Consider the following 23,926-nt stretch of genomic DNA (forward strand, 5'->3'; position numbering starts at 1 on the left):
TTTTGTAGAATTTCCACATTTTTCCGAATCCACTGTCTGTATTTACATTGGGAAAGAAATCTTCACATAGAGAATTCACTGTCACAAGCCGATTTTCACAAGACAAGGTGGCAAGATGAACAGATTAATTTAATCGAACATGAATTTCATGTTCATTTGACGTTTCCTAAATGATATGCTGCTCTTGCTGTATACCTTGGAAGATTATTAGTAGCCGTAACATAAAGTTTAAGAAACGACAGAAACGTTGAATCACGTATCTCTGAAGATGATAGGTTGCGAACAAGAGTTTGTATCAGAATGTTATTCCACCACGAAATTGAGCAGCTCAAGGAGAGTGTTTACAATTTTATTGCATGGATGAGAAGAGCATGAAAAGAATTGTATGTTCTGATAAGAACTTAAAGTACTTCACAAGAGAACATAAGAGGAGGTATTGATCGAAATTGTGTTTTATTTATATAAATATGGGATAGGAAATTTTGTTGGAAGTAGTTACAGCCCTACATTTCGTGTCGTGAAAAATCTCTGAACAATCATTACCATAACTAGGATGATAGAAAAGTTGACGAAATACATCTTTAGTTAAATGTGTGGCCTCGGTAGCGCAGTAGGTAGCGCGTGAGTCTCATAATCTCAAGGTCGTGAGTTCAATCATCACCCGGGGCATTTGTTTTGTAAATTTTAAAGTTACAGTTGTAAATATAATTCCCCTTTTCAACAAGAACATGGGACAAGCGGATCCAATTTATTTCACTCACACTTTTCAAATGCATAAACAGATATCTCATTTCAGTGTAAATACGGCACACTTGTCAGAGCAGACTTGATGATGACTCATTCAGAATTTAAGGAATCGTTGAGTTTCTGTGGAATAAGGTTGCATGTGGAGTAGCGTAGCTTAGACGAAAAGTCTAAGGCGCCTTTTGTAGGCACTAGTCTCTTCGAGGGCGTGGGTTCAGTTGCCACCACTACCAAATGATTTCTGAATTACAAGGTTTGATAACAATCTTATCAATTTAAATAAAAGTCTGGGTTATATTGAGATGTTCTACATTTTCACTGGGTCAAATACAGTCATCTTCGGTACGATTACTGCTGTGTAATTTTCTTGTATTTCACTTAGCTTTCAGCGCTACACAAGCCGATTTTCACAAGACAAGGTGGCAAGATAAACAGATTAATTTAATCCCCACACCTCCTATACGCGTTCCTGGCGTGGTGCTATGCACAGGGGAGAACTTTACCTTTACCTTTTTATGAATTTCATGTTCATTTGGCGTTTCCTAAAGGATATGCTGCTCTTGCTGTATACCTTGGAAGATTATAAGTAGCCGTAACATAAAGTATAAGAAACGACACAAACGTTGAATCACGTATCTCTGAAGATGATCGGTTGCGAACAAGAGTTTGTAGCAGAATGTTATTCCACCGTGAAATTGAGCAGCTCAAGGAGAGTGTTTACAATTTTATTGCATGGATGAGAAGAGCATCAAAGGATTGTATGTTCTGCCAAGAACTTAAAGTACTTCACAAGAGAACATAAGAGGAGGTATTGATCGAAATTGTGCTTTATTTATATAAATATGGGATAGGAAATTTTGTTGGAAGTAGTTACAGCCCTACATTTCGTGTCGTGAAAAATCTCTGAACAATCATTACCATAACTAGGATGATAGAAAAGTTGACGAAATACATGTTTAGTTAAATGTGTGGCCTCGGTAGCGCAGTCGGTAGCGCGTGAGTCTCATAATCTCAAGGTCGTGAGTTCAATCCTCACCCGGGGCATTTCTTTTGTAAATTTTAAAGTTACTGTTGTAAATATAATTCCCCTTTTCAACAAGAACATGGGACAAGCGGATCCAATTTATTTCACTCACACTTTTCAAATGCATAAACAGATATCTCATTTCAGTGTAAATACGGCACACTTGTCAGAGCAGACTTGATGATGACTCATTCAGAATTTAAGGAATCGTTGGGTTTTCTGTGGAATGATGTTGCATGTGGAGTAGCGTAGACGAGAAGTCTAAGACGCCTTTCTTAGGCACAAGTCTCTTCGAGGCCGTGGGTTTGAATGCCACCACTACCAAATGATTTCTGACTTACAAGGTTTGATAACAATCTTATCAATTTAAATAAAAGTCTGGGTTATATTGAGATGTTCTACATTTTACTGGGTCAAATACAGTCACCTTCTGTACGATTACTGCTGTGTAATTTGTGTTGTATTTCACTTAGCTTTCAGCGTTTTTAATCTGCACACTTCAATTATACTGAAGGGTGAAACATTGTCCGAGGAACCGATGCTGTAAGTCAAGTACGAACTGGAATTAGATACCTAAATCAGACTTCGTAAGTATACATCAAGTCATAGTGTTGAACTTTATTCCATTACCTACTGCCTTTTCCCGTAAGGTTTGGTTTCATATATATTTTTCGTAACTAAATGATCGGCCTCGTATGTTTTATTCACTTCTCACTAGAACGAAACATTTACTATGGTTTCACACGTCTACAATTTTTCGATTTTTGTAGAATTTCCACATTTTTCCGAATCCACTGTCTGTATTTACATTGGGAAAGAAATCTTCACATAGAGAATTCACTGTCACAAGCCGATTTTCACAAGACAAGGTGGCAAGATGAACAGATTAATTTAATCGAACATGAATTTCATGTTCATTTGACGTTTCCTAAATGATATGCTGCTCTTGCTGTATACCTTGGAAGATTATTAGTAGCCGTAACATAAAGTTTAAGAAACGACAGAAACGTTGAATCACGTATCTCTGAAGATGATAGGTTGCGAACAAGAGTTTGTATCAGAATGTTATTCCACCACGAAATTGAGCAGCTCAAGGAGAGTGTTTACAATTTTATTGCATGGATGAGAAGAGCATGAAAAGAATTGTATGTTCTGATAAGAACTTAAAGTACTTCACAAGAGAACATAAGAGGAGGTATTGATCGAAATTGTGTTTTATTTATATAAATATGGGATAGGAAATTTTGTTGGAAGTAGTTACAGCCCTACATTTCGTGTCGTGAAAAATCTCTGAACAATCATTACCATAACTAGGATGATAGAAAAGTTGACGAAATACATCTTTAGTTAAATGTGTGGCCTCGGTAGCGCAGTCGGTGGCGCGTGAGTCTCATAATCTCAAGGTCGTGAGTTCAATCCTCACCCGGGGCATTTGTTTTGTAAATTTTAAAGTTACTGTTGTAAATATAATTCCCCTTTTCAACAAGAACATGGGACAAGCGGATCCAATTTATTTCACTCACACTTTTCAAATGCATAAACAGATATCTCATTTCAGTGTAAATACGGCACACTTGTCAGAGCAGACTTGATGATGACTCATTCAGAATTTAAGGAATCGTTGAGTTTTCTGTGGAATAAGGTTGCATGTGGAGTAGCGTAGCTTAGACGAAAAGTCTAAGGCGCCTTTTGTAGGCACTAGTCTCTTCGAGGGCGTGGGTTCGGTTGCCACCACTACCAAATGATTTCTGAATTACAAGGTTTGATAACAATCTTATCAATTTAAATAAAAGTCTGGGTTATATTGAGATGTTCTACATTTTCACTGGGTCAAATACAGTCATCTTCGGTACGATTACTGCTGTGTAATTTTCTTGTATTTCACTTAGCTTTCAGCGCTACACAAGCCGATTTTCACAAGACAAGGTGGCAAGATAAACAGATTAATTTAATCCCCACTCCCTTTATACGCGTTCATGGCGTGGTGCTATGCACAGGGGAGAACTTTACCTTTACCTTTTTATGAATTTCATGTTCATTTGGCGTTTCCTAAAGGATATGCTGCTCTTGCTGTATACCTTGGAAGATTATAAGTAGCCGTAACATAAAGTATAAGAAACGACAGAAACGTTGAATCACGTATCTCTGAAGATGATCGGTTGCGAACAAGAGTTTGTAGCAGAATGTTATTCCACCGTGAAATTGAGCAGCTGAAGAAGAGTGTTTACAATTTTATTGCATGGATGAGAAGAGCATCAAGAGAATTGTATGTTCTGCCAAGAACTTAAAGTACTTCACAAGAGAACATAAGAGGAGGTATTGATCGGAATTGTGCTTTATTTATATAAATATGTGATAGGAAATTTTGTTGGAGGTAGTTACAGCCCTACATTTCGAGTCGTGAAAAATCTCTGAACAATCATTACCATAACTAGGATGATAGAAATGTTGACGAAATACATTTTTAGTTAAATGTGTGGCCTCGGTAGCGCAGCCGGTAGCGCGTGAGTCTCATAATCTCAAGGTCGTGAGTTCAATCCTCACCCGGGGCATTTCTTTCGTAAATTTTAAAGTTACCGTTGTAAATATATCTCCCCCTTCCAACAAGAACATGGGACAAGCGGATCCAATTTATTCAACTGACACCTTTCAAATGCATAAACAGATATCTCACATCAGTGCAAATACGGCACACGTGTCTAAGCAGACTTGATGATGACTCATTCAGAATTTAAGGAATCGTTGGGTTTTCTGTGGAATGATGTTGCATGTGGAGTAGCGTAGACGAGAAGTCTAAGACGCCTTTCTTAGGCACAAGTCTCTTCGAGGCCGTGGGTTTGAATGCCACCACTACCAAATGATTTCTGAATTACAAGGTTTGATAACAATCTTATCAATTTAAATAAAAGTCTGGGTTATATTGAGATGTTCTACATTTTTACTGGGTCAAATACAGTCACCTTTGGTACGATTACTGCTGTGTAATTTGTGTTGTATTTCACTTAGCTTTCAGCGTTTTTAATCTGCACACTTCAATTATACCGAAGGGTGAAACATTGTCCGAGGAACCGATGCTGTAAGTCAAGTACGCACTGGAATTAGATACCTAAATCAGACTTCGTAAGTATACATCAAGTCATAGTGTTGAACTTTATTCCATTACCTACTGCCTTTTCCCGTAAGGTTTGGTTTCATATATATTTTACGTAACTAAATGATCGGCCTCGTATGTTTTATTCACTTCTCACTAGAACGAAACAGTTACTATGGTTTGACACGTCTACAATTTTTCGATTTTTGTAGAATTTCCACATTTTTCCGAATCCACTGTCTGTATTTACATTGGGAAAGAAATCTTCACATAGAGAATTCACTGTCACAAGCCGATTTTCACAAGACAAGGTGGCAAGATGAACAGATTAATTTAATCGAACATGAATTTCATGTTCATTTGACGTTTCCTAACTGATATGCTGCTCTTGCTGTATACCTTGGAAGATTATTAGTAGCCGTAACATAAAGTTTAAGAAACGACAGAAACGTTGAATCACGTATCTCTGAAGATGATAGGTTGCGAACAAGAGTTTGTGGCAGAATGTTATTCCACCATGAAATTGAGCAGCTCAAGCAGAGTGTTTACAATTTTATTGCATGGATGAGAAGAGCATCAAGAGAATTGTATGTTCTGCCAAGAACTTAAAGTACTTCACAAGAGAACATAAGAGGAGGTATTGATCGAAATTGTGCGTTATTTATATAAATATGGGATAGGAAATTTTGTTGGAAGTAGTTACAGCCCTACATTTCGTGTCGTGAAAAATCTCTGAACAATCATTACCATAACTAGGATGATAGAAAAGTTGACGAAATACATTTTTAGTTAAATGTGTGGCCTGGGTAGCGCAGTCGGTAGCGCGTGAGTCTCATAATCTCAAGGTCGTGAGTTCAATCCTCACCCGGGGCATTTCTTTCGTAAATTTTAAAGTTACTGTTGTAAATATAATTCCCCTTTTCAACAAGAACATGGGACAAGCGGATCCAATTTATTTCACTCACACTTTTCAAATGCATAAACAGATATCTCATTTCAGTGTAAATACGGCACACTTGTCAGAGCAGACTTGATGATGACTCATTCAGAATTTAAGGAATCGTTGAGTTTTCTGTGAAATAAGGTTGCATGTGGAGTAGCGTAGCTTAGACGAAAAGTCTAAGGCGCCTTTTTTAGGCACTAGTCTCTTCGAGGGCGTGGGTTCGGTTGCCACTACTACCAAATGATTTCTGAATTACAAGGTTTGATAACAATCTTATCAATATAAATAAAAGTCTGGGTTATATTGAGATGTTCTACATTTTCACTGGGTCAAATACAGTCATCTTCGGTACGATTTCTGCTGTGTAATTTTCTTGTATTTCACTTAGCTTTCAGCACTACACAAGCCGATTTTCACAAGACAAGGTGGCAAGATAAACAGATTAATTTAATCCCCACACCCCCTATACGCGTTCATGGCGTGGTGCTATGCACAGGGGAGAACTTTACCTTTACCTTTTTATGAACTTCATGTTCATTTGGCGTTTCCTAAAGGATATGCTGCTCTTGCTGTATACCTTGGAAGATTATAAGTAGCCGTAACATAAAGTATAAGAAACGACAGAAACGTTGAATCACGTATCTCTGAAGATGATCGGTTGCGAACAAGAGTTTGTAGCAGAATGTTATTCCACCGTGAAATTGAGCAGCTGAAGAAGAGTGTTTACAATTTTATTGCATGGATGAGAAGACCATCAAGAGAATTGTATGTTCTGCCAAGAACTTAAAGTACTTCACAAGAGAACATAAGAGGAGGTATTGATCGGAATTGTGCTTTATTTATATAAATATGTGATAGGAAATTTTGTTGGAGGTAGTTACAGCCCTACATTTCGAGTCGTGAAAAATCTCTGAGCAATCATTACCATAACTAGGATGATAGAAATGTTGACGAAATACATTTTAAGTTAAATGTGTGGCCTCGGTAGCGCAGTCGGTAGCGCGTGAGTCTCATAATCTCAAGGTCGTGAGTTCAATCCTCACCCGGGGCATTTCTTTCGTAAATTTTAAAGTTACCGTTGTAAATATATCTCCCCCTTCCAACAAGAACATGGGACAAGCGGATCCAATTTATTCAACTGACACCTTTCAAATGCATAAACAGATATCTCACATCAGTGCAAATACGGCACACGTGTCTAAGCAGACTTGATGATGACTCATTCAGAATTTAAGGAATCGTTGAGTTTTCTGTGGAATGATGTTGCATGTGGAGTAGCGTAGACGAGAAGTCTAAGACGCCTTTCTTAGGCACAAGTCTCTTCGAGGCCGTGGGTTTGAATGCCACCACTACCAAATGATTTCTGAATTACAAGGTTTGATAACAATCTTATCAATTTAAATAAAAGTCTGGGTTATATTGAGATGTTCTACATTTTTACTGGGTCAAATACAGTCACCTTTGGTACGATTACTGCTGTGTAATTTGTGTTGTATTTCACTTAGCTTTCAGCGTTTTTAATCTGCACACTTCAATTATACCGAAGGGTGAAACATTGTCCGAGGAACCGATGCTGTAAGTCAAGTACGCACTGGAATTAGATACCTAAATCAGACTTCGTAAGTATACATCAAGTCATAGTGTTGAACTTTATTCCATTACCTACTGCCTTTTCCCGTAAGGTTTGGTTTCATATATATTTTACGTAACTAAATGATCGGCCTCGTATGTTTTATTCACTTCTCACTAGAACGAAACTGTTACTATGGTTTGACACGTCTACAATTTTTCGATTTTTGTAGAATTTCCACATTTTTCCGAATCCACTGTCTGTATTTACATTGGGAAAGAAATCTTCACATAGAGAATTCACTGTCACAAGCCGATTTTCACAAGACAAGGTGGCAAGATGAACAGATTAATTTAATCGAACATGAATTTCATGTTCATTTGACGTTTCCTAACTGATATGCTGCTCTTGCTGTATACCTTGGAAGATTATTAGTAGCCGTAACATAAAGTTTAAGAAACGACAGAAACGTTGAATCACGTATCTCTGAAGATGATAGGTTGCGAACAAGAGTTTGTGGCAGAATGTTATTCCACCATGAAATTGAGCAGCTCAAGCAGAGTGTTTACAATTTTATTGCATGGATGAGAAGAGCATCAAGAGAATTGTATGTTCTGCCAAGAACTTAAAGTACTTCACAAGAGAACATAAGAGGAGGTATTGATCGAAATTGTGCTTTATTTATATAAATATGGGATAGGAAATTTTGTTGGAAGTAGTTACAGCCCTACATTTCGTGTCGTGAAAAATCTCTGAACAATCATTACCATAACTAGGATGATAGAAAAGTTGACGAAATACATTTTTAGTTAAATGTGTGGCCTGGGTAGCGCAGTCGGTAGCGCGTGAGTCTCATAATCTCAAGGTCGTGAGTTCAATCCTCACCCGGGGCATTTCTTTCGTAAATTTTAAAGTTACTGTTGTAAATATAATTCCCCTTTTCAACAAGATCATGGGACAAGCGGATCCAATTTATTTCACTCACACTTTTCAAATGCATAAACAGATATCTCATTTCAGTGTAAATACGGCACACTTGTCAGAGCAGACTTGATGATGACTCATTCAGAATTTAAGGAATCGTTGAGTTTTCTGTGAAATAAGGTTGCATGTGGAGTAGCGTAGCTTAGACGAAAAGTCTAAGGCGCCTTTTTTAGGCACTAGTCTCTTCGAGGGCGTGGGTTCGGTTGCCACTACTACCAAATGATTTCTGAATTACAAGGTTTGATAACAATCTTATCAATATAAATAAAAGTCTGGGTTATATTGAGATGTTCTACATTTTCACTGGGTCAAATACAGTCATCTTCGGTACGATTTCTACTGTGTAATTTTCTTGTATTTCACTTAGCTTTCAGCACTACACAAGCCGATTTTCACAAGACAAGGTGGCAAGATAAACAGATTAATTTAATCCCCACACCCCCTATACGCGTTCATGGCGTGGTGCTATGCACAGGAGAGAACTTTACCTTTACCTTTTTATGAACTTCATGTTCATTTGGCGTTTCCTAAAGGATATGCTGCTCTTGCTGTATACCTTGGAAGATTATAAGTAGCCGTAACATAAAGTATAAGAAACGACAGAAACGTTGAATCACGTATCTCTGAAGATGATCGGTTGCGAACAAGAGTTTGTAGCAGAATGTTATTCCACCGTGAAATTGAGCAGCTGAAGAAGAGTGTTTACAATTTTATTGCATGGATGAGAAGACCATCAAGAGAATTGTATGTTCTGCCAAGAACTTAAAGTACTTCACAAGAGAACATAAGAGGAGGTATTGATCGGAATTGTGCTTTATTTATATAAATATGTGATAGGAAATTTTGTTGGAGGTAGTTACAGCCCTACATTTCGAGTCGTGAAAAATCTCTGAACAATCATTACCATAACTAGGATGATAGAAATGTTGACGAAATACATTTTAAGTTAAATGTGTGGCCTCGGTAGCGCAGTCGGTAGCGCGTGAGTCTCATAATCTGAAGGTCGTGAGTTCAATCCTCACCCGGGGCATTTCTTTCGTAAATTTTAAAGTTACCGTTGTAAATATATCTCCCCCTTCCAACAAGAACATGGGACAAGCGGATCCAATTTATTCAACTGACACCTTTCAAATGCATTAACAGATATCTCATATCAGTGCAAATACGGCACACGTGTATAAGCAGACTTGATGATGACTCATTCAGAATTTAAGGAATCGTTGGGTTTTCTGTGGAATGATGTTGCATGTGGAGTAGCGTAGACGAGAAGTCTAAGACGCCTTTCTTAGGCACAAGTCTCTTCGAGGCCGTGGGTTTGAATGCCACCACTACCAAATGATTTATGACTTACAATGTTTGATAACAATCTTATCAATTTAAATAAAAGTCTGGGTTATATTGAGATGTTCTACATTTTACTGGGTCAAATACAGTCACCTTTGGTACGATTACTGCTGTGTAATTTGTGTTGTATTTCACTTAGCTTTCAGCGTTTTTAATCTGCACACTTCAATTATACCGAAGGGTGAAACATTGTCCGAGGAACCGATGCTGTAAGTCAAGTACGCACTGGAATTAGATACCTAAATCAGACTTCGTAAGTATACATCAAGTCATAGTGTTGAACTTTATTCCATTACCTACTGCCTTTTCCCGTAAGGTTTGGTTTCATATATATTTTTCGTAACTAAATGATCGGCCTCGTATGTTTTATTCACTTCTCACTAGAACGAAACAATTACTATGGTTTCACACGTCTACAATTTTTCGATTTTTGTAGAATTTCCACATTTTTCCGAATCCACTGTCTGTATTTACATTGGGAAAGAAATCTTCACATAGACAATTCACTGTCACAAGCCGATTTTCACAAGACAAGGTGGCAAGATGAACACATTAATTTAATCGAACATGAATTTCATGTTCATTTGACGTTTCCTAAATGATATGCTGCTCTTGCTGTATACCTTGGAAGATTATTAGTAGCCGTAACATAAAGTTTAAGAAACGACAGAAACGTTGAATCACGTATCTCTGAAGATGATAGGTTGCGAACAAGAGTTTGTATCAGAATGTTATTCCACCACGAAATTGAGCAGCTCAAGGAGAGTGTTTACAATTTTATTGCATGGATGAGAAGAGCATGAAAAGAATTGTATGTTCTGATAAGAACTTAAAGTACTTCACAAGAGAACATAAGAGGAGGTATTGATCGAAATTGTGTTTTATTTATATAAATATGGGATAGGAAATTTTGTTGGAAGTAGTTACAGCCCTACATTTCGTGTCGTGAAAAATCTCTGAACAATCATTACCATAACTAGGATGATAGAAAAGTTGACGAAATACATCTTTAGTTAAATGTGTGGCCTCGGTAGCGCAGTCGGTGGCGCGTGAGTCTCATAATCTCAAGGTCGTGAGTTCAATCATCACCCGGGGCATTTGTTTTGTAAATTTTAAAGTTACTGTTGTAAATATAATTCCCCTTTTCAACAAGAACATGGGACAAGCGGATCCAATTTATTTCACTCACACTTTTCAAATGAGTAGTAGTATTTACAATATTATAAACGCGAGAAAGTACGAACCCCCCTCAAGCAGATTTGGCTACACTTAAAACAGGCTCAACATGCCCATATGAGCTTTTTGCTCAAGTGTGGAATCTTGTCTAATCCAAGATTTTTGTAAAAATGCCCTCGGGAATTTCCTGAGAAAGTATGACCCCCCTCAGATTGATTTGTCTATACTTACAAAAGGCACTTCTGTGAGATTGTTGTCCATAAACCTGTCAAAAATATGCCCCTCTTGGCCCACACCTAAAACTACGCAAACGTATTAACACACACACACACACACCTACACCCACCCACACCCACCCACACATATTTACTTCCGGTCCACTTCCGGTCTACTTCCGGTCCACTTCCGGTCCACTACCGGTCTACTTCCGGTCCACTTCCGGTCCACTTCCGGTCCACTTCCGGTTTACTTCCGGTTCACTTCCGGTCCACTTCCGGTTTAAGTTCAATTGGACACCAGGCTCATCTTGCATATCTAGTACTAAGACAATGCAATATGCAGAGACCCTCTAGAATTGCTCCGTGACTTCTTACGTCATAAACATATGATTTTTCACCTATGAGAATGACACTACAAATGGTGTCATCTGGTAATGTCTCCTGGAATTCACAGATAATTTTAATGTTTGTTCCGTCATTAACCACAACTTGTTTTCTTTTTGAAGTGTTGATTACAAACATGGGTCTCTGTGTTTTGAATTCATCTGGTGAGTAATACATATCAGTACTGCCAGTAGTGACACGCTTGAAAGCCGAAAAAGCCTCATATAATTTAAGAAAATCATCCTTGGACATGTCTAAATTATAATTTTCTCTAGGAAATACCTCATTTCTGCCATTTTTAAGATATATGTTCTTGATGTTGCAGCTATCAAATTTACTTGAATTTTTTTCCTGATTGTTGTGTCTTCCAGTCTGAAACAATACCACCACAAAATCAGGCATGTCGTATTGTATGCTGGAGAATGAATTTGTGGCATCAAATTCATAATAGGTACCAGATGCGGGCTTCTGTACACATTGATATGTGTAAAATTGCAGAGGAATTTGTGGATTTTTTAGGATATCAGCTTTGTATTTAAGAGCATAACTGGCCTCATATTCAACAACTGGGATTCTTAACTCCATAGTCTGAATAATGCATTTTCCTGCATCTGGTAAGGTATTAGGCAGAGCTTCCCCTGTAGGGTTTAATGTGCTGTACCTCATCAAAGCATTGTTATCATTGGCAGCTCTTCTAAATGTAATTCTTAAACCACCCTTCCACATAATGTCTTTGTAATCTGAGAAGAATCCTGGCAACAGGCGCATCGGGAACAATACAGTGTGGCTCTTGGTTAATATTTTATCACCAGCCTCAAATCCACCGATTCTGTAGTAAGAAGCCTCGGTTTTGGATAATTTTAGTGTGGCCAAAGCTGTGGAGGTAATGCCGGGATAATCCACTCTGTTTATAACAACGCCATGTTTTCTGATCTCAATTTCAGAGAACAGATGCGGTACAAAATTGTCCACCAATCTTATGTTTGAATTTGCCGGATAATCTGTTCCATCGAGCTTTACAACATCAAATTTGATGTATAGATCTGCTCTGTGGGGGTGTATAAAGCCATCCCCTACATCAAGATCAACCTCAATCTCTGTGTTGGGTTGATTTAAATTTGCAAATGTCCTCCTGTTTGGGGGGAATGATTGTAGCTCATAACTCTCAATATTTTCCATTGTATGTATTTTTATTTAAATGTTAATCTCTATGATAGCAGTTGTTGTGGCTCCAGCAAAATCAACTAATTCTTCTTTTTCATTAGTGACCATCAATTCAATGTAATCTATTCTATTATGACACACAGGAAAATATAATGTTGGGGATGGATTGTAGATGATGGGCTCCATAAATTCAGAATTAGGTTTGAATGTTGCAATGATGCCAGTTTGTTTGTGAGTGCCTATGCCATTTGATTTGGTGATCATACCCTCAGCCACATTACAGTGAATATTCAGAGTCTCTATGGCTAAGAATTTAGGTATATTAATAGCAGTGTGTTTGATGGCCGGTTCAAGTTTTGTGTTGTTCTCAAAGCCTAACAGCTCTCCTATAGTACCCAGATCCACTGTTTCTGTAGCAGATACAATCTCTACTCTGTGAGTGACAGAATTTTGAGTTAATACTATACCTCTGGGTAATTGAGCATTTAGAGTGGACAGATTATACTGCCCTGGAGTGATGACAATTTTTTGATCCCCTACTGCAATTTTGTTGTTGTGGTGTGTAATATTAGGGATCAAGTACATGCCGTAAAATGCTCTGAGAGCTATTGTTTTGGGATACACTATATCATCATGCAATTTGAGTTTCAATATTGAATTCTGGCTGGTGAGATGGAATACCCCCATGATGTTTCAGATACAACAGGGCCTTTTGAAAATCTTCAATTGATGGTTTATTTATTTGAGACATATATCTAAGAACAGATAAACACAAATGTCCGCAATTAACATCTTTGAAATTTTGAACACGGGCATTATTGTAATAAAGATTAGCTGAATTTAGATATTTTATTAAATTTTCAGGAGGAACACCTCCAAATGAATCAAACACAAATGCCTCATTGTTTAAATATTTAAGATAACAAATCCAGTGAGTGCCCTGATTTTTGTACTTATCCAAATTAACAATGCCACACTCTTTGTTGAGTGGTTGTTCTGGTAAAGAATCAGACATGTACACACCTCTAAAATTTTTGATGCCCAGTGGCTTGATTAAAGCTTCAATATCTTGGTTTGTAAGCGGCTCTTGTTTTTTTTAAACTTACTCATGGCTCTCTTAACACCTTTGCCTTTTTTCTCCATGGCCAGGTTATGGCGCCTCTGCTCATCTAATTCTGCCCTATTTTTCTTGGCATCTATTACTGTTTTTGCTATGGCAGCTGATCCCCCAGCCAAGCTCCCAACAGCCCCGAGAGCTGCTAAGATGGCAGGGATAGTAAATATGAAACCCCCCACATGTGATTTTTTTCTGGATTGCTGTAATTTTTTTAATTGGGGGGTGCTAAGCAACAATTTCATACCATGGCCCTTTGCAAGACAAGAGCTTTTTTTCTTGCGCTGCTTTTTGGTTAAAAGACTATCAATAGTTTTAAGAGATTTGAGACCTGCATAAGGTATTTGATACATAACACCCTTGGCCTTCATTGTAGGTTTATTATATATATATTCACAGCCCCCACCCCAGTTTTTGTTTGGTGCTCATTGCTATGGTGGTTCCCAATGCTGATATTCTCTCACTTAAAGAAGCATCTTTGCTTACAAATCTACCAAATGCAGCCTCTTCTAATTTCTTGTCTGCAACATGTCTCTTGTCAAGATCAGAATGTGTGTTGTATGCTATGTCATGGTCTCTACAAGCAGCATCTAGGGGATTTACACCAGGATCCCCTCTGTTTAATCTATGGTCCAGTTTTGTGCCTGGACCACAATACTGATAGCCTGGAATGTGTAGTTCAAATGGCAGCTTGTTTATAATGTCATTAACAAGCCCCCGACCCTCAGAAATATTCCAAAATTTAGGTGGTAGAGTATTAATAATTTTTATGAGATATCCAATCCCCTTAGTGTCATTCACTATAAAATTAGACAATTTTGTGCTTATCATGTCCATAATTCCAACCTTTTCATTGTAAAAATTGTGGTTCCCAGCATTTTCCTCCCCAGCTATCACCAGCAACCTATCTACAAGTTTCCTGACATCATCAACCCAGACAAATTCTTTGGGCAGGGTGTTGTATTGTTTGATTCCACTGCCAGTCTTGATCTGTGACCATATGGGCTTGATTAAATTATTGTATTTTGCCCCACTGCTCGACTTGACTCTTTTTTGTGTGGGATCATTGTTCTGGTATAGAGCATCTGATTTTATTAATATTTCTTTGTAATACTCATAATCTTGATCTGTATAGCTGCCAGGTTTTTTCCTAGTCATCAGTTCCCACAATCCAGGTGTGCCGGTGTACTTAACAAAAGCACCTTTTTCTCCGAGACGAGATTCTGAATATACAATTATATCATCTCCCATAAATGTTACTCTAAAATTGCCAATTCTATGAATGATGCTGCCGTCAAGCTCTGTATCGGCATATAAGCCAAAAACCTCATCTTTGTTGTCTTTAGGTGTGGTTAAATATTTTTGAGCAAGAAGACCCAATTCAATAGGATCCTGAGTAGCTTCAATTCTTCTAGGAGCAACAGGACTAGGTGTATGAATACTGGAAAGTGGGGTGAATGGATAATCTAATATGTTCCTTGCAGCTACAGGCACAAGCTCTGTGATCAAATCTTGATTTTGCTCTGTAACAGTTTTGATATTCTTACCTAAATTATTAATAGCATCAATTACAGGCTGTTCTGTTTGTTTGTGTTTTTCATAAATTCCTCGGTTCTCTGATTTCCATCCCTTGAATCTTTTTACAAGATAATCTCTTAACTTAAGATCATCAATGATTGGCCTTTTCATGGTTATTTATATATGTTTCAACGTCTAGAAAATCGTTGATTTTATTTCTGTATTTGCCGCTACTGGGTGTTCTTGTCATATCAATTGTGACAAACTCATAACTGTCCTGGTTCCAGCACTTGCTGCAAAATTTAGAAAAATCATTGTAGCTCAAGTCCCCACCTACATATTCATCATGTATGTGTTTGAGGTTGGTATGATCTTGATGAAACACACATATAAAATTGCTGTTGTCTCGGATCAGTTGCTTGGGTATTTTAGAAAAAGTCTGTGCCAGGTAGAAACAATCAATGTTTTTGTGCCGGCCCTGTGTAAAGAAATTTCTAACCTTGTTTTGATTATCCAGTATAATGTCATCAAACACAACAACAGAATTATCGAGACATTCATGGAGTGGCTTAACATCTGGTTCAAAAGTAGCAATATCCAATCCATCATATAGCTTCATCAGCTGCTGATATTTTAATTGTTCCAAGCTCTTAGAGAAGATATACAAGTGCCTGTTTTTCCAGTCTAACCAGTTGGGTGCCAATAAAAAATTATCAACCATTAGTGTAGTTTTACCACAAGCAGATGGCCCAACAATAAGACATCTAATATTATCAGGCAGCAAGTTGCCATTTCTCTTATTCTGCTGTTCAGGTTCTGGCAGCCTTTTTATAACATCCCAGGTGCTCATATTATCACTTTGTTTGCATCGATCCAGCTGTTTTCCGGATGACCCAGCCATTTGACAAGTAACTTGTTGCCTTTTCTGCGGATGATTTTTTCTATGAGATATGTGTCAGGCTGTTTAGTTTTGCTGAGCTCTTGTTCATAGAATCTGCCTTTGAGAATTTCTCCTCGATGATCTTTTATTATATATGTGTTAAGGGTCCCGGGTTTAACTTGAACCACTGTAAATAATTCTGTGCTCCAGTTTCTTGTAAAGCCTCTCTTGAATAAGTGCTTATATTTGCTGATTCTTACTTGATCACCCACCCTGTATTTGGCCTTTCTTGTTGTTGGCTGGTATCTAGGATAATAAACAGTCCTGATCAAATTTTGCTCATCAGATGAAGTTACTTCAGAGGGTTTCATGTTGATTGTGGAATGGACAGAGTTGTTATATTTATGTAGAAGTTCTGGAAGAATATTAATCCATTTATAATTACCTTGAAGTGTAAATTGTTTATACATAAGATTTTTTAGGGTTTTGTTGAATCTCTCTACAATTGAGGCTTTGAGATCACTGTAACTCGAGTAATGTTTTATTGCTTGGCTTTTAATAAATTGTTGAAACACTGAATTATAAAATTCTTTGCCATTATCTGTTTGCAAATAGCGCGGTGATCTTCCACTCTGATTGATGATTGTCCTGATGGCTTCTGTAACACATGCCCCAGTCTTGGATTTGAGTGGCACAGCCCAGGCAAATTTTGAAAATGTATCTATGATAGTGAGTAGATACTTGTAGCCCTTGTTGATTTTGTCTAAGTTTTTCAACTGTCCACTTGCCATTTCAATCAAGTCGCTCTGCCATAAATCATCTATGCCCTTTGTGACTACTGGCAGTCTCTTAAAATTATGTCTGGCTTGTCTGTGTAATTCATCAACAATAATTTCTCTAGACATGGTATGAAAACAAGAATATTGCAACTATGGGGTGTTCAGCAGCTGATACTGCAGGATTTTCTAAATATAATTTGTCCCCTATTTGTATTTTAAATTCCAGAGAGCCATCATCTTCAGTATAGGCTGTTTCCAATGTATCGGGATCTGTAAAATCCTCTAACTCTACACTGGTGATTTTCACTTTGTTCTCAGCATTTGTTATTGATAAGGTAGGGTAGTGGTGTGCCTGTGGCTGATGCCAATATTTGATCTTGATTGGTCTCAATGTGCCCCCAACAAAAAACTGGTAATAAAATTGTGCAGGGGACAGCATATATATTTTGCCACCTGGTGTAAATGGAGAATCATATTCTTTGTTGGGGATGCTGTACAATTCAAGAATTACTGTATGTTTTGGATTCTCGATTATGCCTGTTATTTCTTTTTCTGCTGTAAGCAATCTGCTTGTTACAGATTCAAGGTGCTCATTGATGGTCCTAACAACATCATCGTGGCCTGGCTTGATTGTTATGTCTACAACAAGTTTCTTGTATTGTTGCACAATCTCTTGAAGCTGGGTGGCAAAAACAGACAGAGCATTTGCTTGATTGGATTCCATGGTCCCTAGCTGTTGCTTGATATTAGCTACAATTTGTTGCAAATTTTCAACAACTGCCAATTTTGAATTTTGAGCAGTAAGATCATGGACCTGTCTTCTGATATCCTCAAACAGGGCATGCAGTTCATTAATATGTTGATTGGTTGGTAGAGTGGCCACTGTCTGAGTGAGATGTTTGATCTCTGCTTGGATATTCTTGATATCTTCTGATTTCAATATCCTATTCACTGCCCTCTTAATATTTTTAAGTTCCTGTGATGTAGGAAGATTTGATACTGTATTTTGCAAAGATTCAAGTGCCAATTTTACATTGTTTAATTCAGAAGCATCAGCCACATTTTGCATAGCATTTTGGAGCAGGGCTATATCTGCCGGAGTGGGTGTGGATTGTTGTAAAATTTCAAGTTTTGTTTGAATATCATCGATCAAATGATGAAAATGAGATAGCTCAGATTCAGTGTTGAGGTTTTCAAGCTTTGTGATTTGTTGCTGGACACTGACAAGAGTATCTACAATCCCAGGCAGGCGGGATTCTTGTACATTTGCCAAATCACTTTGCACTGCTGCTATTGTACCCTCAAGATGGGTTATGGTACTTTGAATTTTTCCAAAATCTTCATATGTTTCAAGTTGCAGCTTAATATTTGCTACACTCCGAGTTATTGCATTCAAAGCATCAGAAGATGGCAAATTGTTCATACAATTTTCAAGTTTCTCAATTTTTTCTTTAACCTCGGCTATGGCATTGTGCAGAGGATCCAGATTAGGTATTTGGAGTGACTGAATCTGTTCTTTTAGAGTGGAAATCACTAGATCAAAATCTTCTTGTTATTTTATGCTTTTGATAATTGTTTGGAGCTGTGCCTGGACATTATTTATTTGCTCTTCCAATTGTTGTTTCAATTGCACAGAATTGGTGGCCTGGGTCTTAAATTTGGCCTGAAGAGCTGCTACAGCTTCTTCTAAACTTTGAAAATTATCTAATGTTGCCAAATCAGTATATTTCTGAAGCAGCAATTTTAGTTCACAATCAATTTTAAGAAGAGGGTCCATGCATTGTGATTGTAAATTTGTAATTTCTAATTGAAGACTGGCATTGAGTGTGGTTTGTAAAGCTTGTAAATCACTTCTTAATTTCTTGACTCTGACATCAAGCATAAGAATCTCGTCACTGTGATCTTCATGCCTTGTATGGCCAAATATATCATTAGGCATTTTCTTTTAGTGGTTATTTATTATAGAGTATCTGATTCTTAATTCTATAAAAAAGGGTATAAGCTTGTCATAGGATCCAGGGACCTCAATATATAAGCAGTCACCAGCAGAAACAGTATATACAGTGCCAGAAATCATGTTTGAGTGCTTAATTCTATAAATATTTCTCCCTACTGAAATCTTGACATCACCCTCAGGGGTTGTAATAAATTGCAATTGCCCACCTACAGGTAATTGGTAGTGATTTAAATTATTGTTAAATATGTACAATGTTTTACCTGTTTCATCATCAACATCTGTAAGTATGCTGTTCAGATGAATAATTAACAAGCCACTCAGTTTAGACAGCATATCAGGAGAGGGTTGTGGTGTCGGCAGCTCCATAATAGCCTGTTTCTTGAACCCAAATAAGTTCATAGGCATGTTTATTTATTTCAAATCATGCTCTGTCATTGGGCATTGTTTGCCACTTCTCAAATCACAATGCCCCCAAGGTAAAGTATGTATGCCACATGATAAAATGCATCTCTTATCATCATGTGGGTCCAGGGCCACTTTTCTTACAATATTGCTAGTCAGCAAGTGATCCACACTCTGGATTCTGGATTCTGATGTTTTGATTGAATTCTGGGATTTGAGGCAATTTTCATAATCTTCAAATTGAAGATCTTTTTCAACAGTTACTTTGCCAATACCCTTGGCCTTTTTGGCAACAGTGCCACTACATGTCTCAAAAGTGTACATCTTGGCACTTAACCCAGCAAATTTCACAATAACATCACCACATGTCTCATCTTTTAACTTGCCAGGCACCTTTTTGTTGTGGGGTTGAATCTTTGTATGTTCACTGGTATCAAAATATTCAAGCAATGCAGGCTGTGACATATCTTGATAAACATCTTCTGTTTGAATATCAAGAATAAAACTATCCGTGTCCATGTACAATAATTTTACACGATCACCATAAAAAGGTTTCAACACATCATAATACAATGTTAACATATGTAATTTGGACAATTCCAATATCGCAGCCCCTACATAAATAGGTTTATCAAACTTAATCTTTGTTTTCTTCATGTTGAAAAGTGCCATGTGCTCATCATAAATTCTTCTATAATTGAAATTAGGCTTTGCAACCAATTTTTTGCTCCGGCTGGGGTCAGTAATTATTTTAACATCGGTATGTTTTTTGACATTTTCTATAGTTTTGCCATAGACAGAATTCACCATCAATTTAAACAAGCCCTTATCAAATTGGCTCTTTGCAGATGTTCGAAGCTCCGTGTTTGTATCAATATATGGCTTCAACCATCTTGAGTGCCTGAACCTCAAAACTTTTCCAACTTTGGTCACTTGAACACCATGATTCATCAGGAACTGGAGGTTTTTGTAATATATGACATAATCCTGTTTTGGCTCTAGAGTCATCATTAGCTTCTTCTGTTTAGAGCCAGGTGAGCACTGAACCTCGGGAATTGGGGGCAGATCAGAAAATGTGTTGTGTAAATCATCAGGAATTTTCAGATCAACCTCTAAGAATAGACCATAGTCACTGTCATCAAAATCCTTAAGATCCTCAATTTTGAAATCTTCAACCCATTCAAGCCCTGCATATGGTAGTTTTTGCATCATGGCATGACCATAGAGGCTGTTTGCATCTACATACACTATATAATTTGATGGCCGTGCTGGATCATAATCAGGCAGCATAATATGCTTGTTATTTGCTCTGGCATATCTCTGGGTACATTGCACCATCCCTCCTCTTATACATTTCTCCATAAACAGATACGTATCTTGATCGTGGATCAGATCCAATTGCATTATTAGTGTTGAAAAACATTGCGGCCCATGCTAGGCCCGGGGCACTGTAAAAATATATTGGGTCCAGTTTATAATTTTGCATGGAAGATTTTCTGAATGCTTGCAATATATCAGCTAAGAGAGTGACATCAAGTTTTAAATATGCCATGTGATAATCACCAAATGTCTGGCATTTTAAATTATTCCACATCAACTGAGCATGGTGATAATCATCATCAGTGATTCCAGATCCTCTGATTTTGCTGTAAAACTCTTCTTGTGGTGGCAGGGAACACTCATCAAATTTAGAAAAATCTGTAACATAGTCATATGGATATACACCCTTCCGCCTAATTAATTTCAGGTCCTGATTTGGAAACAATGCACATGTGATTTTGAATTGATCATCAGATAATTGACTGGCCAATGTAGCCAGGCTAGCGGACAGAATTCTGTAAGAATCAAGAAATCTTATGTGAATAGGAACACCATCAACTTTAATTATCTTGCTAATAGATATATATTTCTCATCATTTTCAGCTAAAATATTTAAATTCTGCTTGTCAAACCCCTCGTACCTGATCAGATGATGGAAATCATAATTGGATGCTCCATGGCAAAATATGGGGACAAATTTTGGTCTCTTGATCTGAATATTGCAGCTATTACACAGGGCCATTAAGAATTTTCCATCTGTATGAGAATGGTGTTTCACCTTGATATTTGTATCTGAAAATTCAGAATCACATACCGGGCATTTTTCTGCATTGTTGAAATCTTCAATCTCTTCCTCTGTTAAAGGCAACATGGGCTTTGATTTTAATAAGATGTTAGATGCTATGTCACGGCACTCATTTTCTATTCTATGTGCAAATATTTTGATGGCATCCGGTCCCATGTATAAGCACGGCTCACTAGCTACACCATCCCGTATAACTGTATAACAAAAACTGGAAGGTTCATGTTGCTGGTATGGTGTAATTGAAGATTCTTCGGGATCTGGATTGCAGAATTCAAGAGGTTTGACGTTCGATTCAAAATCACAGACAATATATACTGGGTGTTCCAACGAGGCTTCATACTTTTTGAATTTGCAATTTTCACTTGGATTGGGCATCACCATATGAACAGGTTTATGATTCCCACAGTATTTCAGATGCTCAATTAACTTGTTTTTAGCAATTTCTGCATTCACTTCCCGAACCCCATTCACCATTTTTTGACCATCAAATTCAGTTAAACATCTTCTGCACAACTTGAATATTGTATTGGATTTGCCTTGTTGTTTTCTGACTAAAGCTTCAAGACTGTGTATCAGAGTATAATGGTATGTATTATTCCCTTCAATTAAGAGCAAATCAATCGGAACAGCAGATTCATCATCAATTGTACTGATTCTGATAGGTGCTATCGGGCAATTGCCAGTGGAACAAATAAATACATTAATAGATAATTGTTTGCCATTAATATCCCGGGCCTTTTTTTCAAATTTATCAATATTCTGAATAGACATTGGATATTCTAAACCCTCCATTGCATCGTCAAAAAAATGTTCATGCTGTTTATAATAAGTTATTCTCTGAGGATCCCTTGAAACTGGATACAAAGCAGCTAAAATACACCACAAAAAGCATTTCGCGTCATTATTTTTTATATTGACCACGGCTCTTTTGTTTTTGATATTAGCAGGTAATGGCAGATATGTAGAACCTTTTAATGGGCTGAATTCAGAAATATTAACATATAACTTGTGTGGAGAGCCGCACAGGCTCCATCCTGACTCTTTTGCCGCAAATTCAGAGTGTTTAATATTCAGTTGATCTATCAACCTGCTTATTATTGTGTCTAAATTTGCATTTGAATAAACCGGTACAGTTTCTGTTATGTGGGGCTGTATAAATTTTGTACCATTTGGTTTTTTATATTGTGTAAACAATTTGAGGGAGAGCTTATAAGACCCATTTTGTGCATTAAGAATTGCCTGCACATCAGGATTTACACTGTTCAAAAAATTATTAATTCCACATCTTGGCTCTGATACAAACCGATAATCTCTTAATTGGGCATTAAAACTGCTATGGATAGGTGCATAGCGTGGCTGCTTTGCAGGTCCAGCATTAACAGGTGCTTCGTGCCTTCTTTTCAGACCAGAAGTAGATGGTTGTGTTGATGATTGTGCAGAGCAAGTATCTTTATGTTTATATGTGAAATATTCCATGTTATATTCTCTATGGCATTTGGGGCAAATTATTGTGGGAGTTCTGTATTTGTCTGGGTTACAAATCTTTTGATGCTTGGCCCAATTGGAGCTGGATATATTTTTATTGCACTGATTACAATATTTTTGATTCGGCATTTTTGTTGTTGTTTATTATATACAATTTACTGGGATTCAAATCAAAATTCTATGCTTAATAAAAAATATCAGTTGGGTTCAGCAGTGTGCTTTGTATGTGTGTGTATGTGTGTATGTGTGTATACACTTAATATTTTTGGCTTTGGTATTTATATACAATTTCTTGGGAATCAAATCAAAACTCTATGCTGGATAAAAATATCAGTTGGGTTCAGCACTGTCCTTTGTGTGTGTGTGTATGTGTGTATGTGTGTATGTGTATGTGTATGTGTGTGTGTGTGTATGTGTATATGTGTGTGTGTTGATATTTTTGACATTGGTATTTATATACAATTTCTTGGGGTTCAAATCAAAACTCTATGCTGGATAAAAAAAGCAGAAATAGGCCACAACTTGGCCACAAGTGGACCGGAAGTGAACCGGAAGTGAACCGGAAGTGGACCGGAAGTGGACCGGAAGTGGACCGGAAGTGGACCGGAAGTAAATATGTGTGGGTGGGTGTGGGTGGGTGTAGGTGTGTGTGTGTGTGTGCTAATACGTTTGCGTAGTTTTAGGTGTGGGCCAAGAGGGGCATATTTTTGACAGGTTTATGGACAACAATCTCACAGAAGTGCCTTTTGTAAGTATAGACAAATCAATCTGAGGGGGGTCATACTTTCTCAGGAAATTCCCGAGGGCATTTTTACAAAAATCTTGGATTAGACAAGATTCCACACTTGAGCAAAAAGCTCATATGGGCATGTTGAGCCTGTTTTAAGTGTAGCCAAAGCTGCTTGAGGGGGGTTCGTACTTTCTCGCGTTTATAATATTGTAAATACTACTACTCAAATGCATAAACAGATATCTCATTTCAGTGTAAATACGGCACACTTGTCAGAGCAGACTTGATGATGAC

The 23,926-nt window shown here is 37.5% G+C and overlaps 9 non-coding genes across 9 annotated transcripts; all 9 read left to right on the forward strand.

Annotated features, from left to right (window-relative positions):
- The first annotated feature begins 596 nt into the window (after positions 1-596).
- TRNAM-CAU (transfer RNA methionine (anticodon CAU)) lies at positions 597-669 on the forward strand. Its single transcript has one exon. It is a non-coding gene; the product is annotated as a tRNA-Met (tRNA).
- A 1,046-nt stretch (positions 670-1,715) lies between these two features.
- TRNAM-CAU (transfer RNA methionine (anticodon CAU)) lies at positions 1,716-1,788 on the forward strand. Its single transcript has one exon. It is a non-coding gene; the product is annotated as a tRNA-Met (tRNA).
- A 1,338-nt stretch (positions 1,789-3,126) lies between these two features.
- Positions 3,127-3,199, forward strand: TRNAM-CAU (transfer RNA methionine (anticodon CAU)). The gene has a single exon. It is a non-coding gene; the product is annotated as a tRNA-Met (tRNA).
- A 1,048-nt stretch (positions 3,200-4,247) lies between these two features.
- On the forward strand, positions 4,248-4,320 carry TRNAM-CAU (transfer RNA methionine (anticodon CAU)). Its single transcript has one exon. It is a non-coding gene; the product is annotated as a tRNA-Met (tRNA).
- A 1,339-nt stretch (positions 4,321-5,659) lies between these two features.
- Positions 5,660-5,732, forward strand: TRNAM-CAU (transfer RNA methionine (anticodon CAU)). The gene has a single exon. It is a non-coding gene; the product is annotated as a tRNA-Met (tRNA).
- Positions 5,733-6,780: 1,048 nt separating this feature from the next.
- Positions 6,781-6,853, forward strand: TRNAM-CAU (transfer RNA methionine (anticodon CAU)). The gene has a single exon. It is a non-coding gene; the product is annotated as a tRNA-Met (tRNA).
- A 1,339-nt stretch (positions 6,854-8,192) lies between these two features.
- Positions 8,193-8,265, forward strand: TRNAM-CAU (transfer RNA methionine (anticodon CAU)). The gene has a single exon. It is a non-coding gene; the product is annotated as a tRNA-Met (tRNA).
- Positions 8,266-9,313: 1,048 nt separating this feature from the next.
- TRNAM-CAU (transfer RNA methionine (anticodon CAU)) lies at positions 9,314-9,386 on the forward strand. Its single transcript has one exon. It is a non-coding gene; the product is annotated as a tRNA-Met (tRNA).
- Positions 9,387-10,724: 1,338 nt separating this feature from the next.
- Positions 10,725-10,797, forward strand: TRNAM-CAU (transfer RNA methionine (anticodon CAU)). Its single transcript has one exon. It is a non-coding gene; the product is annotated as a tRNA-Met (tRNA).
- Positions 10,798-23,926: the final 13,129 nt, after the last annotated feature.

This window comes from Lepisma saccharinum, chromosome 3 (assembly GCF_977018435.1).
Source record: "Lepisma saccharinum chromosome 3, izLepSacc3.1, whole genome shotgun sequence".
Lineage (NCBI taxonomy): Eukaryota > Metazoa > Arthropoda > Insecta > Zygentoma > Lepismatidae > Lepisma > Lepisma saccharinum.